General features: G+C 37.1%; 1 pseudogene; it reads left to right on the plus strand.

Moving 5' to 3' along the window:
• The first annotated feature begins 375 nt into the window (after positions 1–375).
• On the plus strand, positions 376–14,628 carry LOC149240359 (mitogen-activated protein kinase homolog D5-like; annotated as a pseudogene).
• Positions 14,629–15,084: the final 456 nt, after the last annotated feature.

Here is a 15,084-nt window from a genome sequence, read left to right on the forward strand (position 1 = left end):
AGAGATACCCACAGAAGAGGATGAGGAAGTGCAAGGTTCAGAGGACTTAGAAGAAGAAGATGAAATAGGGGATTCGTAAACCTCGGCTAGAAGATCATTGAGAGGCCGAAAATCTGGCTGTGAAAAAAGAGAGCAGGAGACTTATAAAGACAAACTCCAAGGAAGCCAACCAAACCTCGAGAAACTCTTGGAAAAAACACCGAAGATGACCAGAAATCAGTCCCAGAGCTCTAAAGGAGCTCTCCATTCAAAAATCAAGTGATGAAGTTTGTCTCTTGGAATTTTAGGGGTATGGGGAGCAGAATAAAAGAAGAAGCCATCAAAAGCCTGATAAGATCCAGATCTCTTGATATACTCCTCATCCACGAGACTAAAATGGAGGACAAGACCTTCCTCCATATCGACAAAAAATTGTGGAAGAGAAGTGAAGGGCAAGCTGTTTCAGCTCATGGTGCCTCAGGAGGCCTGGGCACCCTTTGGAACACAAACAAATTCTCAAGGATCAAAGAGGTCACCAACACCCATTGGTTGTTCTCTAAGCTACAACACATTGATTCAGAAGAGACCCTCTGTCTCTTCAATGTGTATGTTCCAATCAGCATAGGAGAGAAAAAGATCTGCTGGGATTCCATTAGAAGTTTGGCAGATTCTGAAGATTTAGCGAATATCATCATTGCAGGGGACCTAAATCTCACCTTATCTTTGGCTGAAAAGCATGGAGGAAGCATTGTAAGGGATTCGGTGTGAGAATGGGTTGAGGATCTGCTTCAGGATTGGGACATGATCGACATTAAACCTTCGTCGGGCAAGTACACTTGGTCCAATAAAAGACTCGGTCCGGGACATATTGCTGCAAGGTTAGATAGATTTCTTGTTCAAAGTGCTTTTCTTCTTCTTGGTTTAGAGTCTAGAATGCATATTCTCCCTTGTAGTGTCTCCGATCACAGACCCATCAAACTTGATCTGCTGGCCCATATGGATCAAGGTCCTATCCCTTTTAAATTCAGTGCCCTTTGGGTCAAGGAATAGTCCTTTATGCAACTAGTAAAAGATAGTTGGAAGCAACCAGTCAATGGCTCTGCCTTCTTTGTTTGGGAGGAAAAACTCAAGAGAGTGAAAGCTGCAATGAAAACTTGGGTAAAATCCCTTCCTAACCCAGCAGTGGAAAGGAAAAAGATCCAAGAATGTCTCGAGATTCATCATCTGAAATCGGAAAATGAAGAGATCAGAAAAGAAATTCTAGACAAGGAGGCTAAACTTCAGCAAAAGCTACTCAAGGCAAGCTTGGCTGAGGAAGAGTACTGGAGGATTACATCCCGCAGGCTTTGGCTTAAGATAGGAGATAGGAACTCATCCTTCTTTCACAAGCAAGCCCAAGCTCAGAAAAGTTTCAATTCCATCTCAGAAATCAAGGAAGAGAACATCAAACATAGAGATATACAAAGCATAAAAAACGTTGCTTTCCTTCACTTCAAAAACTTGTACAACGAAGAAGAGGGACTGGGGCATAGTTCAACTTTAGTGAATGAGGTGCCCTCTCTGATTTCTTCCAGAAAGAATCAGTTTTTGGAAGCAGAAGTCACTAATAATGAAATAAAAACCGCCCTCTTTGCAATGGAGCCAGATAAGGCCCCAGGCCCAGATGGCTTTACTGCCAGATTCTTGCAGAATTGTTGGCAAATTGTGGAAAAATATTTATGCAGAATGGTCCAGAAATCACAAGCTTGTTAGAAAATTGGGGGAAGCACCAATTCGGCTTTCCTGGCCCTTATTCGTAAGGAAAAAGGCGCTAATTCCTTCACCATATTTCTTCCTATCTCCCTTTGCAATATAGGCTACAAGCTGATAACAAAAGTGATTGCAAACAAACTGAAAACCATTCTTCCAGACATTGTTCCTGAGAATCAGGGAGGTTTTATTCAGGGAAGACAGATTGTGGAAAATTTTATCCTAGTCCAAGAGGCGATCCATTCAAGCTTGACCCGGAAAGAGAAAGGAATGGTTATCAAGTTAGATCTTGAAAGCACCTTTGATAGGGTGACACATAGATTTTTGTTGGATGTCCTGCACAAATTTGCTTTTGGCCTCAAATCTGTCAATTGGATCAAGGCTTGTATTAGTGAGCCCTGGATTGCCCCTTTGGTGAATGGGAGGGCTACTGATTTCTTCAAAGCCTCTAGAGGGCTGAGGCAAGGGTGTCCTCTCTCCCCCTTGCTCTTTGTCCTCCAAGCTTTTGTTCTCATCTTCCTTTTGAATAAAAAGCAAACTGATCAAGAAATAATGGGATTGAACATCACAAGAGGTGTCAAAAACATAAACCATGCGCTATTCGCGGATGACTCTCTCTTGCTGGGTGCAGCCTCCTTGGCCTCGGCTAAAAGATTTAAATATGTGGTGGATGTCTATTCTGAAGACTCAGGAAGCAGCCTCAATAAAGGAAAATGTCATATCTACTGCTGGAAATCTACTGCCAGATCGCTCCAAGCCATCTCCAACTATTTTGGTTTCGCAGGCTCCTCTTCATGGTCATCCTTCAAGTATTTGGGGCTCCCTGTTTTCCAAAAAAGTGCTCTCAGCAGAGACTGGTTGCCTCTATTGGAAAAATTTAAGTCCAAAATCCACTCCTGGGGCTTCAATTGGCTCAATCTGGCTGGCAAGACAGTGCTTATAAAATCTTTCTTAAACAATCTTCCCATTTATCAGTTTGCAGTTATGATTGCTCCTATTGGCATCATGAGGAAAATGGAGGATTACATAAGGAATTTCTTTTGGAAAGGCGGCAAAGCAAATGAGAAGAAAATCCCTCTATTAAGCTGGGATATAATCTCCTCGCCCAGAATGGAAGGTGGTTTGAACTTCAAGAATATTAGTAAGCAAAATATCACATTGGGTGCAAAACTGTTATGGAGGATAATTGCCCCAAATCTGAGTTGGGCTCAACTAGCGTTGTGGAAAAAATATTTCTGTGGGTAGAGAACACGCTATCTAGACAATCCCATTACAACCTCCGGAACGATGATCCACAAACTGTGCACAAAAGCTTCCTCCTTAATTGATCTCCATGCGCATTGGATCCCTGGAAATGGCAAGCGAATTAAAATCTGGGATGACCGTATTATGGGTTGTGATCCCCTAGTTGATGATCGCTCCCTGGTTTTTTTGAAAGATTGGATGGACAGAGCTGATTTTAAAACTCTGTGGGACATTTCTCATTGGGAGAATGGTGATTGGTAGAGTTGGGAAAAGTTAGAGGTGCCTAAGAACCTTTCCAAAGATTACGCAATCTTTCTATCCCTCTTAAAAGGCAAAGCTCCTTTGAACAATAGAAAATCAGACACTCGGGGATGGGGTCCGATTCCTGGGCGTTACACAGTTTTGCAGGGTTAAAGGCAGATCACTTTGCATCCTCATGTACCTCCTGACCCGAAGCCCTGGCAGGGGATCTGGTCTCAAACATTGATCCCTAAAATCGACTCATTCTGCTGTCTTTTATGCCATCAGAGAATTTTGACCGACGATAGGCTTCGGAAAAGAGGCTATATGGGGCCCTCCTGTTGCTCGCTATGTGGGGAAGATGAAGAAAATGCCTCCCATCTGATGTTCTACTGTAATTTTGTTGCAGAACTTTGGAAAGAGGCCTTAGGCCCATGGAGCATCATCTTTGCCCCCCCAATCGCTTCTTAGACCTGTTCTCAATCTGGAAGCTAAGGTACCCTGGTGGCACTCCTCAAAATTCTCACATCAAACAAGCCTGGCTTGCCCTTCCCAAATTAATTTGCTGGAAAATATGGCTCGAAAGAAATCAAAGGATATTCGGAGACAAGAAGAGTGATCCCAAGATAGTCTAGGTAAAAATTAAAAGCCAGCTAAAAGACTGTTTGGGAGATCAGCTTGACAGGGCAGATCTTAGTGAACAAGATGCTAAATGGGCCGCTACTCTTGATCTCCACTTCATTGATATAGTCAGGCATCCCTCTCCTCTAAAACACTGGCAAATTCGCCTTAAGGCTGCAGACTTCTTTGAGTTTTGCACCAAGAAGGCAAGAAATGCTCTCTTTTTTGATGGGGTATCAAAAGGTAATCCTGGTATTTCCAGAGCAGGTGGAGTAGTCAAAAGTATAGAGGGAAGAACTGAATTTAGATACGCTTGGGGAGTGGGCTTCAATACCAGCATTCAAGCCGAAGCTCTGCCTCTTCTCCAGGGGCTCAAGCAACTCATTTTTATGGGTATCAAAGATGCAATAGTATTTGGTGATTCCTAGTCTAGTATAAAGGCCATTGTGGACAATTCTTCACCTTCAGATTTAAGGTTATCAAGATTGATGAGCAGAATTATATCCCTGTTAAAATCCTTTCAAAGTTTGGAATTCCTTCATGTAAAGAGAGATAACAACAAAGAAGCTGATGCTGAAGCCAATAAAGCGGTTCTCCTCCACCTCGGAGTCCTTATAAGAGACGGAGACGAAGGCTGGGATCCCATCCCATAACTGTCTAATTAAAATGTTTTACTGTCTTTTATTGGAGCAGTTTGTTTGTATATGCAAATTAGGGAAGATAGAGAAGATTGCTCGTATTATAGTTTGCAAAATTTGCAGGCTCATTAGTGGGGAAGCCATTTGGTTCCTAGCCGAGGAGAAATCTTAGCACTGCCTATCTCTTTGTAACTTGAATTGAGGCATTTCTGCCAAGAGTCAATATATCATACTAATCGTTTCTGTCAAAAAAATGATACCTATGTGGGATATAATGAAGGAAGAATCTTTTCGTATGGCAATATTGTTATAATCCATTTTATTCAACCATGAATTAGTATCTCACGATTGAGTTACATGACAATGAGTGAATGGGTAACATAATCATGTTATGAATTTGTATAACACATGAAAGTGAATGCCAATAGAGTTAATGTGTGATACCATATTGTTGGTGGATATGGAAGGATATAATATTGCACAAGTGTCCAATTGTCTCCCTACTTATATTGGTGTTGTAGACTTTAACCTTCTTGCAAATAGTGAGGAGATCCTATAGAGGAGAGGGTTCCTAAGGTAATATATAGTAGATAAGGGAAGTTCCTCGTAGTATTCCTAAGGTATAGATGGGATATGACTAGATGATGTTTTGAGGTGTTGGATAGACCTTCCAAGTGATGATGGTGGAATACATGGTATAGAAATGTAGTATTTTGATATCAAGCGACAAATATAGATTGAGTAGATGTGATCATGAGTATTGGCACATTGGTTTATTGGAATAAATATTTAGTTTCATCTTGTAATGGTAGGTATATTAAGTAACCCATGTACATTGAATCTGTAGAAATTCCCACTGTAGATCAATAGATTATGCAATAGACTAAAGCAAAATACAAGATCTACTTCTACAACAAACTTTACAGAAGCTTAATCAAATTGAGCAAGATCAATGAGAACACATATAACTGAGAATGAGAAATCAATCACACATAACACAGAAGAAATAACCTGGGGAAAGCCTCAGCCTAAAACCCCAATCTCTGTATTATCATACAAGTGGAAATCTTGGTCAAGTTACAAAAATAATCAGCTCTCAAGCTATCCCGCTCTCTCTATAATCAAACAATATGGCTCACAGGCTGAATAGACATTGTATATGTCCTCCTCAAGCCCTCCAAGCCTCCTATTTCCTTGTGCAATTTTTCTTGGGGTCTAGTGATGCCACATGTGTGAATTGGCCTCATCACACTCACAAAACCGGAAGAAGTAACTGCGCAATCCTCAAGGAAAGAATTCCCTCTACATTCAAGAGATATTCACAATGGAATATTCTAGCAACTGATAGTACACTGTCCCTCCATCTGATCTCAACTGGGTCTTTGTCTGAACTGACATGCATGAGTTATTTATGAGAGAATATTCAGTTATCTCAAGTGCAACAGTTACATGCATGCATGCATTAACTAACTGAACTCACAATTATTTCAACAAACTGTTTGAATTAATCTAACTAGACTTGACTCAGTTAACTGATCCAACTAATTACAACTCAATATTACAACTCAACCTTATCTCTTTAACTGATGGATAAATTCCTCAATCAATGGAGAAACTATTGCATGTCCCCACTTAGATTTCATGTTTGATTTTCTACAACTAATTAAATCATGGTGAATTAATTAATTATTTTACAAACAACTGCTAAGATCAAATTCAAATTTTTACTTCTCTATTTTAGTTCAGGGACTAACTGAAATAGGAAGGTATCCCGAAATGCTATTTATAGCAGTTCTAAATTTAACACTTCTATATTTAGCATTTCTTGTTGCTATTTTCAACGTAATCATAGTTCCATTTCATTGAGTATGATTAACAACTAAAAATGAATGAATTATTAGTTTGTTAATATTATTCTAGAACACCTCATGGATGGTAGTAAATATTGAAAGAAAGGATTATATTGATAGATACTCACTTTTATTTGGTTGATTGAAAAGTTTAGGTTGTAGGTAGAATGGTCTCAAATATGAAAATGAGTGCAATTCTATAAGAAATATTAGGTGTTGTAGCACACAAGAGCCAAATACTATGAGAAGGAATCTCATACTTATGAAATATGATATTCTTTATGAATTAGAATTGGAATTTATAAGTTGTATTATTATGAATATATCTATGTTAACTGTAAGTGTACGATACATGGTAGATGATGGCTATTGAACATGGAAACCCTTGAAGAAAGGAGATTGTTAGGACAAAGGAACCCTGTGATTGCCACATGTTATATACTAATAGTTCATGTCTAGTAGTAATTTAGTGCTCTCCTTACATGAGAAATCCATGACAAGATGGATCACCTAAGGGATTATTTAGTAGATAAGGGGAAATATAAGCCTAGAGGGTGAGTGTATCAAAGAGGAAACTTAAAAGTTCATGTGGGATGGTGGCTAGAATCTTGTGTGTGAGTTAGAAAGGATAATGAAAATATTTATTTCCTATGGAAGCCATTATATGGGATATATGCATATCCATAGAGATAGGTATTAAATAAAAAATGCATACATATATTTGAATAGATGCTTACATCATGGAATTGAGAAATCTTGTGCATAAGATATGTGTTTCTTGATAATTTCTATAATATGTATGCTTACTTGATTACTAATGTAGGTATATGTTGGAATGTTGAAGTTTGGTGGTATACCAAGATAGTGAATAGGATGGAATTGCAAATACAACTGAAGAATGAGGAAAATAAGTGTTGTTAATGAGAAGATAATATTTATGATTGTGTTATTCGAAGGGGGATATGATAGAATATCATAGTATTGGATTCAATGTCTTAAACATTTACAGCGAAAAAAATAATTAAAACATCTGCACATAACGTATTTACGACGTAAGGCGTTTCCCTCTGAGACCAACTCCCCTCCTATGCCACCTGTACAATTGTGAATCATTGATTTTGATGTTAGATGATAGAAATAATTTTAGCCATCAGATTGTTTGGAATTGTCGGTTACAATTCATTACTGAATGGCCTCAGCCATCGTTTGAGAAACTTACAAGCTTGGTTATGGCTGAAGGTTATCCTGTGCTTGCAAGCTTGGTTACAGCTGAAGGTTATCATGTGCCAAGCATATTCAATGCTATCCTGAAGGGTTGTCTGTATGGTCGCAAAGTGCTTGCGGTTTCTTCACTTTCTTCTTCGTCCCTCTTCTCGCCGACCATGGTTATATTCCTCTCAAAGGCATATCTCTTATTGAATATTTTTTTTTTCACTGCATTGATTTTGGGTTCTAAGTTCTAACCCCCTCTAGATTATGAAGAGCGAGCTTACTTTGTATCGTATTGTTTGCTACTACAGATGAGAGTTGCTTCAGAAATGGGTAAATGGATCAAATAATCCCCTACATTCCTGGAATGCCCCAATTGCATGTAAAATATCTGCCCAAATGATTGCAACTCACAGACTCCTCCAATTACATGTTTCAATTTCTCAGAAGTGAAGCACATGCCACCCTGGAAGCCGAATTTGTAATTCTTAATACCTTTTATGAGCTTGATGGTCCTATAGTTGATGCACTATGAACTAGACTTCATGCCTTGTATACGATTGGCCCTCTTGTTTTGCAAGTTTCCTGCTTGTTGCTGCTAGATAGGGTTTGTGTGTAGGAAATGTCTCATTTGACACCTCCACCATGGTATTCATATGATACCTCCACCATGGTATTCCATTCATTTAGCTAGCATTTTCTTGCATTCATCTCATCTCGATTCCCCATTTTCCCTTTTCGCTTAGAAAACAGAACACCCAAGATTTACACAACTCACAAGGGAAATTGTCCAATCTTGGGGACTTGTCATTGTCATTGGCCATCTCAGACAAATTAGCATGCAACTCATTTAAAGTTAAAGGTTGATTTCTTGTGGAGGTTAGAGACTTAGACAACTTCTAGGGAACTACATCAATACAAGTTTCCATGGCAACCATTATTTCTTCATCTATCCTCTAGTATTGAAATACAATCTTATAATGATTGATAAGTTTCCTATCAAGTGCATGAGATTCACCTCCCACCAGCTGCATTGTTTTTTCACTGCATTGATTTTGGGTTCTATTTCTAACCCCCTCTGGATTACGAAGAGAGATCTTACTCTGCATCGTATTACTTGCTGCTACAAATGAGAGTTGATTCACAAATGGCTAAATGGATCAAATAATCCCTTGCATTCCTAGAATGCCCCAGTTGCATGTAAAAGATCTACCCAAATGATTGCAACTCACATGTACTCCTCCAATTACATGTTTTAGTTTTTTAGAAGTGAAGCATAGGCTTCCCTAGAAGCCGAATTTGTAATTCTTAATACCTTTTATGAGCTTGATGGTCCTATTCTTGATGCACTCTGGACTAGACTTCGTGCCTTGTATACGATTGGCCCTCTTGTTTTGCAAATTTCCTGCTTATTGCTGCTAGACAGGGTTTGTGTGCAGGAAATGTCTCATTCAACACCTCCACCATGGTATTCATACGACACCTCCACCATGGTATTCCATTCATTTGGCTCACATTTTCTTGCACTCATCTCATCTTGGTTCCCATTTTCACTTTTTGATAGAAAACAGAACACCCAAGCTTTACACAACTCACAATGGAAATTGTCCAACCTTGGGGACTTGTCATTGTCATTGGCCATCTTAGGAAAATTAGCATGCAACTCATTTAAAGTTAAAGCTTGATTTCTCGTGGAGGGTAGAGACTCAGACAACTTCTAGGGAATTACATCAATACAATTTTCCATGGAAACCCTTATTTCATCATCTATCCTCTAGTATTGAAATACAAGCTTATAATGATTGATAATTTTCCTATCAAGTGCATGAGTTTGACCTCCCACCACCTGCAAAGTGGGGTTTTGTTTAGAAACATCCTTAGAAGTTGATGATTGAAAAAACACAGGAATTTTTGTTTCTTGGTGTTACATTCTAGTATGTCTTTGTGTGCCATAGTTTCTCTGAGTGAGGTCCTTCAAATATTGTTTCTTAGAGGCTAATGTTTGTATGTGGATGTCTATTGCAGTACTTTCTGTATCATATTTTGCGAGGATTGAAATGTATACACTCTGCAAATGTCCTTCATAGGGACTTGAAGCACAACAATCTTCTACTGAATGAAAATTTTGATCTGAATATATGTGATTTTGATGTGGCTCGAATTACTTCTGAAACCGATTTCATGACCGAATATGTGGTTACTAGATGGTATAGAGCTCTAGAATTGCTGTTGAATTCATCAGATTATAGTGTAGCCATTGATGTCCAGTCAGTAGGTTGTATTTTCATGGAATTGATGAACGGACAACCCTTATTCCCTAGAAGGGATCATGTGAATCAACTGCATTTATTGATAGAGGTAAAGGCCATATCTTGTAATATTTTCCTATTGCAGCTTGCCCTGTATAATGGTTGTATTCTTTTAAGCCTATTGAAGTTTGAGCCACGCTTCTTGTTCATATCTTGTCTCTCGTTAAAGGACATAGAGACATTTTACAGTTTTGGTTGAATGGTTGAAGATATGGCTATAATTTAAATATAATGCCAATGCGGTGAGAAAGCATTTATTGTCTTTGCAGTTGATTGGCACGCCAACTTAGGCTGATAATGCTAGAATATTTATTCGGCAACTGCCACAGTATACAAGGCAGTCATTTACTCAAAAATTCCCTCATGTGCATGCATTAGTAGTTTATCTTTGTGAAACAATGTTGACATTTGATCCAAATCAGAGGATCACAGGTGCGCAACATTACCTATTTTTTTCGTTGACTAGTCATTTCTTTATTGGTTTGCTAAAGTAGAACTTTTTAATTCATCCTTGTATAAGTTGGACTAATCCTTTGTGGATTATGGTTGTTTATGGTTGATTTCTCATGGAGGTTAGAGACTTGGGTAGCTTCTAGGGAACTACATCAATACAAGTTTCCATGGCAACCCTTCTTTCTTCATCTATCCTATACTATTGAAATACAAGATTATAATGATTGATAAGTTTCCTATCAAGTGCATGAGTTTGACCTCCCACCACCTACAAAGTGGGGTTTTGTTCAAAAACATCCTTAGAAGTTGATGCTTGAAAAAAGGTAAGAATTTTTGTTTCTTGGTATTACGTTCTAGTATGCATTTTTGTGCCATACCTTATATTAATGAGGTCCTTCAAATATTGTCTATTAGAGGCTAATGTTTGTATGTGGATTGTCTATTACAGTACTTTTTGTATCAGATTTGCGAGGATTGAAATATATACACTCTGCAAATGTCCTTCATAGGGGCTTGAAGCCCAGAAATCTTCTACTGAATGAAAATTGTGATATGAAGATATGTGATTTTGGTCTGGCTCAGATTACTTCTGAAACTGATTTCATAATTGAATATGTGGTTACTAGATGGTATAGAGCTCCAGAATTGCTACTAAACTCATAAGATTATACTGCAACCATTGATTTCTGGTCAGTACGTTGTATTTTCATGGAATTAATGAACAGACAACCCTTATTCCTTGGAAGGGATCATGTGTAGTAGTTACGTTTATTAATAGAGGTAAAGGCCATAGCTTGTGATATTTTCCTATTGCGGCTACCCCTGTATAATGGTTATATATTTTTAAGCGTATTGAAGTTTGAGCCACGCTTCTTGTTCATATGTTGTCACTGGTTAAAGGACATAGATGCATTTTAGAGTTTTGGTTGAATGGTTGAAGATATGGCTATAATTTAAATATAATTCCAGTGCGGTGAGAAAGAATTTATTGTCTTTGCACTTGATTGGCACACCAACTGAGACTGACATTGGATTTGTTTAGAGTGATAATGCTAGAAGATTTATTCAGCAACTACCATAGTATCCAAGGCATTCATTTACTCAAAAATTCCCTCAGGTGCATGCATTAGCAATTCATCTTTATGAAAGAATGATGACATTTGATCCAAACCAGAGGATCATAGGTGCACAACATTACCTCTTTCTCTCATTGACTAGTCACTTCTTTATTGGTTTGCTAAAGTAGAACTTTTTAATTCATCCTTGTATAAGTTGGACTAATCCTTTGTGAATTATGGTTGTTTATGGTTGATTTCTTGTGGAGTTTAGAGACTCAGACAGCTTCTAAGGAACTACATCAATACAAGTTTCCATGGCAACCCTTCTTTCTTCATCTATCATGTAGTATTGAAATACAAGATTATAATGATTGATAAGTTTCCTATAAAGTGCATGAGTTTGACCTCCCACCACCTGCAAAGTGGGGTTTTGTTCAGAAACATCCTTAGAAGTTGATGCTTGAAGAAAGGCAGGAATTGTTGTTTCTTGGTATTACGTTCTAGTATGTGTTTTTGTGCCATAGTTGATATGAATGAGGTCCTTCAAATATTGTTTGTTAGAGGCTAATGTTTGTACGTGGATTGTTTATTGTAGTAATTTTTGTATTAGATTTTGTGAGAATTGAAATATATACATTCTGCAAATGTCCTTTATAGGGACTTGAAGCCCAACAATGTTCTACTGAATGAAAATTGTGATCTAAAGATATGTGATTTAGGTATGGCTCAGATTACTTCTAAAAATGATTTCATGATAGAATATGTGGTTACTAGATGGTACAGAGCTCCAGAATTGCTGCTAAATTCATCAAATTATACTACAGCCATTGATGTTTGGTCAGTAGGTTGTATTTTCATTGAATTGATGAATAAACAACCCTTATTCCCTGGAAGGGATTATGTGCATCGGTTGTGTTTATTGATATAGGTAAAGGCCATAGATTGTAATATTTTCCTACTGCAGTTTGCCATGTATAATGGTTGTATACTTTTAAGCCTATTGAAGTTTGAGCCATGCTTCTCATTCATATCTTGTCTCTGGTTAAATGACATAAAGACATTTTACAGTTTTGGTTGAATGGTTGAAGTTATGGCTATAATTTAAATATAATGCCAATGCGGTGAGAAAGCATTTATTGCCTTTGTAGTTGATTGGAACGCCAACTGAGGTTGACCTTGGATTTGTTCGAAGTGATAATGGTAGAAGATTTATTCAACAACTTCCATAGTATCATTTACTCAAAAATTCCCTCATGTGTGTGCATTATCAATTTATATTTGTGAAAGAATGCTGACATTTGATCCAAATCAGAGTATCACATGTGCACAACATTACCTCTCTTTCTCGTTGACTGGTCATTACTTTATTGGTTTGCTAAAGCAGAACTTTTTAATTCGTCCTTGTATAAGTTGGACTAATCCTTTTTGGATTATGGTTGTTTATGTCATAGTATTTGACATCTAGTATTGAGATTAATTTTTGTTCCTTGTCCCACAAAAAATGGGGTATTATACACAAATTTGGTGTTTGGCTTAGTTGTGACCTTAAAATAAGAAGAAGAAGAAGAAATTGTACACTCAAGAAGGCCCTATTCTATAGATTTAAGTTCTACCCATTTAAATCCAGGCAACTAGTAAAAGTTTCCTAACACATGGTAATGCAGATCCAATTATGACAAAAGTAGATGAATATCTTATTTTGATATCCTTTGCAGAAAATTTTTAGCTTCTTTTATTTTTTATGACAATTAAAGTTGTTTGTTCTTTTTGATGGGAGTACAATTGATTTTATAGGTCCAGTTGGTTAAACAAATATGTTTGTTGGTTTTGGAACAGTGGAAGAGGCACTTCCCATCTGTGCCTGGGAAATCTACATGATATCAGTGATGAACCCACTTGTGCCATGCCATTTAGCATTGATTTTGAGTAGCACACCTTAAAAAAGGATCAGATCAAAGAGTTGATCTATAGAGAGACTATGGTTTTTAAACCATAGTATGCACAATAAAGTAACATTTTGTGCTGGCAGTGGTTACAACTTGGAAAAATGAAAGCTGGGCTATGTTCTTGTTTGTATCAGTCATAATGTTATAAATATTTATTGAGTTTACGGAGAAATGTAAATATGTGTATTAAAAGCACTCCATGTTACAACTTTGAAAATTGAAAGCTAGGTTATGTTCTTGATTGTATCAGTCATAATGTTATAAATATTTATTGAGTTTAGGGAGAAATGTAAATATGTGTATTAAAAGCACATTTGAGTGCAAGGCAAGTTGTAAGGGAGATAATGATTGAAGGGGTGTAAAGCATTTATATTGGAGTATGTCAACATGATATGCTACAACTTGGCGAGATGCATTGTGCATGTATGAGTCACAAACTGGAACACTGTGATAACTGTATTATGCTTTATTCTTCTTTATTTTCAAACTTCAAGGGGTTGTATGAAGATAATTTTTGTTAGAATTTAAGTGAATAAAAGTTGAGTATGGATGTTTGCCACTATATATGATCAATATGGTATTTTGTCAAATTCTCCTTTCAAATAAGTGATGAACTTGGACCTTTGGCTATTGTGTACTGATATGAATAAAATAAATTTCTACTTTCTTCCCCAATCTCGTCAGTTTTGGGTTTTTATCTTTTAATTGTCTGATTTATCTACAATAGCTTTTTCTCCATTGCACTCGAAATCAAATATTATGTTTTACAACACCATTTTGGTGTCTGGCTTGGATGTGAACTTAAAATAAGAAAAAATAATATGTACAGTAAAGAAGGCCCTATTGTATAGATTTAAGTTCTGCCCATTTAAATCCAGGCAACTTTTAGTAGTTGTGTCTTTGAGGAAACACCCACTTAAATTATACCATTTAAATAGAGGCCAAAAACTAGCACATGAGAAAAGTTTCCTAGCACTCGTAATGCAAATCCAATTATGACAGAATAGATGAATATCTTCTTTTGATATCCTTCGTAGAAAATATTTATTTGCTTTTATTTTTTATGGCAATGAAAGTTGTTTGTTCTTTTGGATGGGAGTACAATTGATTTTCTAGGTTCAATTGGTTAAGAAAATATGTTTGTTGGTTTTGGAACAATGGAAGAGGCACTTTCCCATCCATACATGGCAAATCTACATGAAATCAGTGATGAACCCACTTCTGCCATGTCATTCAGCTTTGATTTTGAGTACTACACCTTAACAAAGGACCAGATGAAAGAGTTGATCTATAGAGAGGCTCTGGTTTTTAATCCAAAGTATGCAGAATAAAGTAACATTTTGTGCTAACAGTGGTTACAACTTTGAAAATTGAAAGCTGGGTTATTTTCTTGTTTGTCGCAGTCATAGTGTTATAAATATTTATTGAGTTTTGGTAGCAATGTAAATATGTGTATTAAAACCACATTTGAGTCCAGGGAAAGTTGTAAGGGAGATAATGATTGAAGGGGTGTAAAGCATTTATATTGGAGTATGTCAACCTCATATGCTACAACTTGGTGAGATGCATTGTGCATGTATGCATCACAGACCTGAACACGGCGGTAAAATTGTGTCATGCTTATTTTTATTTATCTTCAAACTTCAAGGGATTGCATGAAGATAATTTTTGTTAGAATGTAATCGAAGAAAATTTGAGTCTGGTAGTTTGCCACTATATATGCTCAATATGGTATTTTGTCAAATTCTCCTTTCAGATAAGTGATGAACTTTGACCTCTGGCTATTG

Source organism: Pinus tabuliformis, chromosome 8 (assembly GCF_031772625.1).
Source record: "Pinus tabuliformis cultivar Carrire ecotype Pingquan chromosome 8, CPIR1, whole genome shotgun sequence".
Lineage (NCBI taxonomy): Eukaryota > Viridiplantae > Streptophyta > Pinopsida > Pinales > Pinaceae > Pinus > Pinus tabuliformis.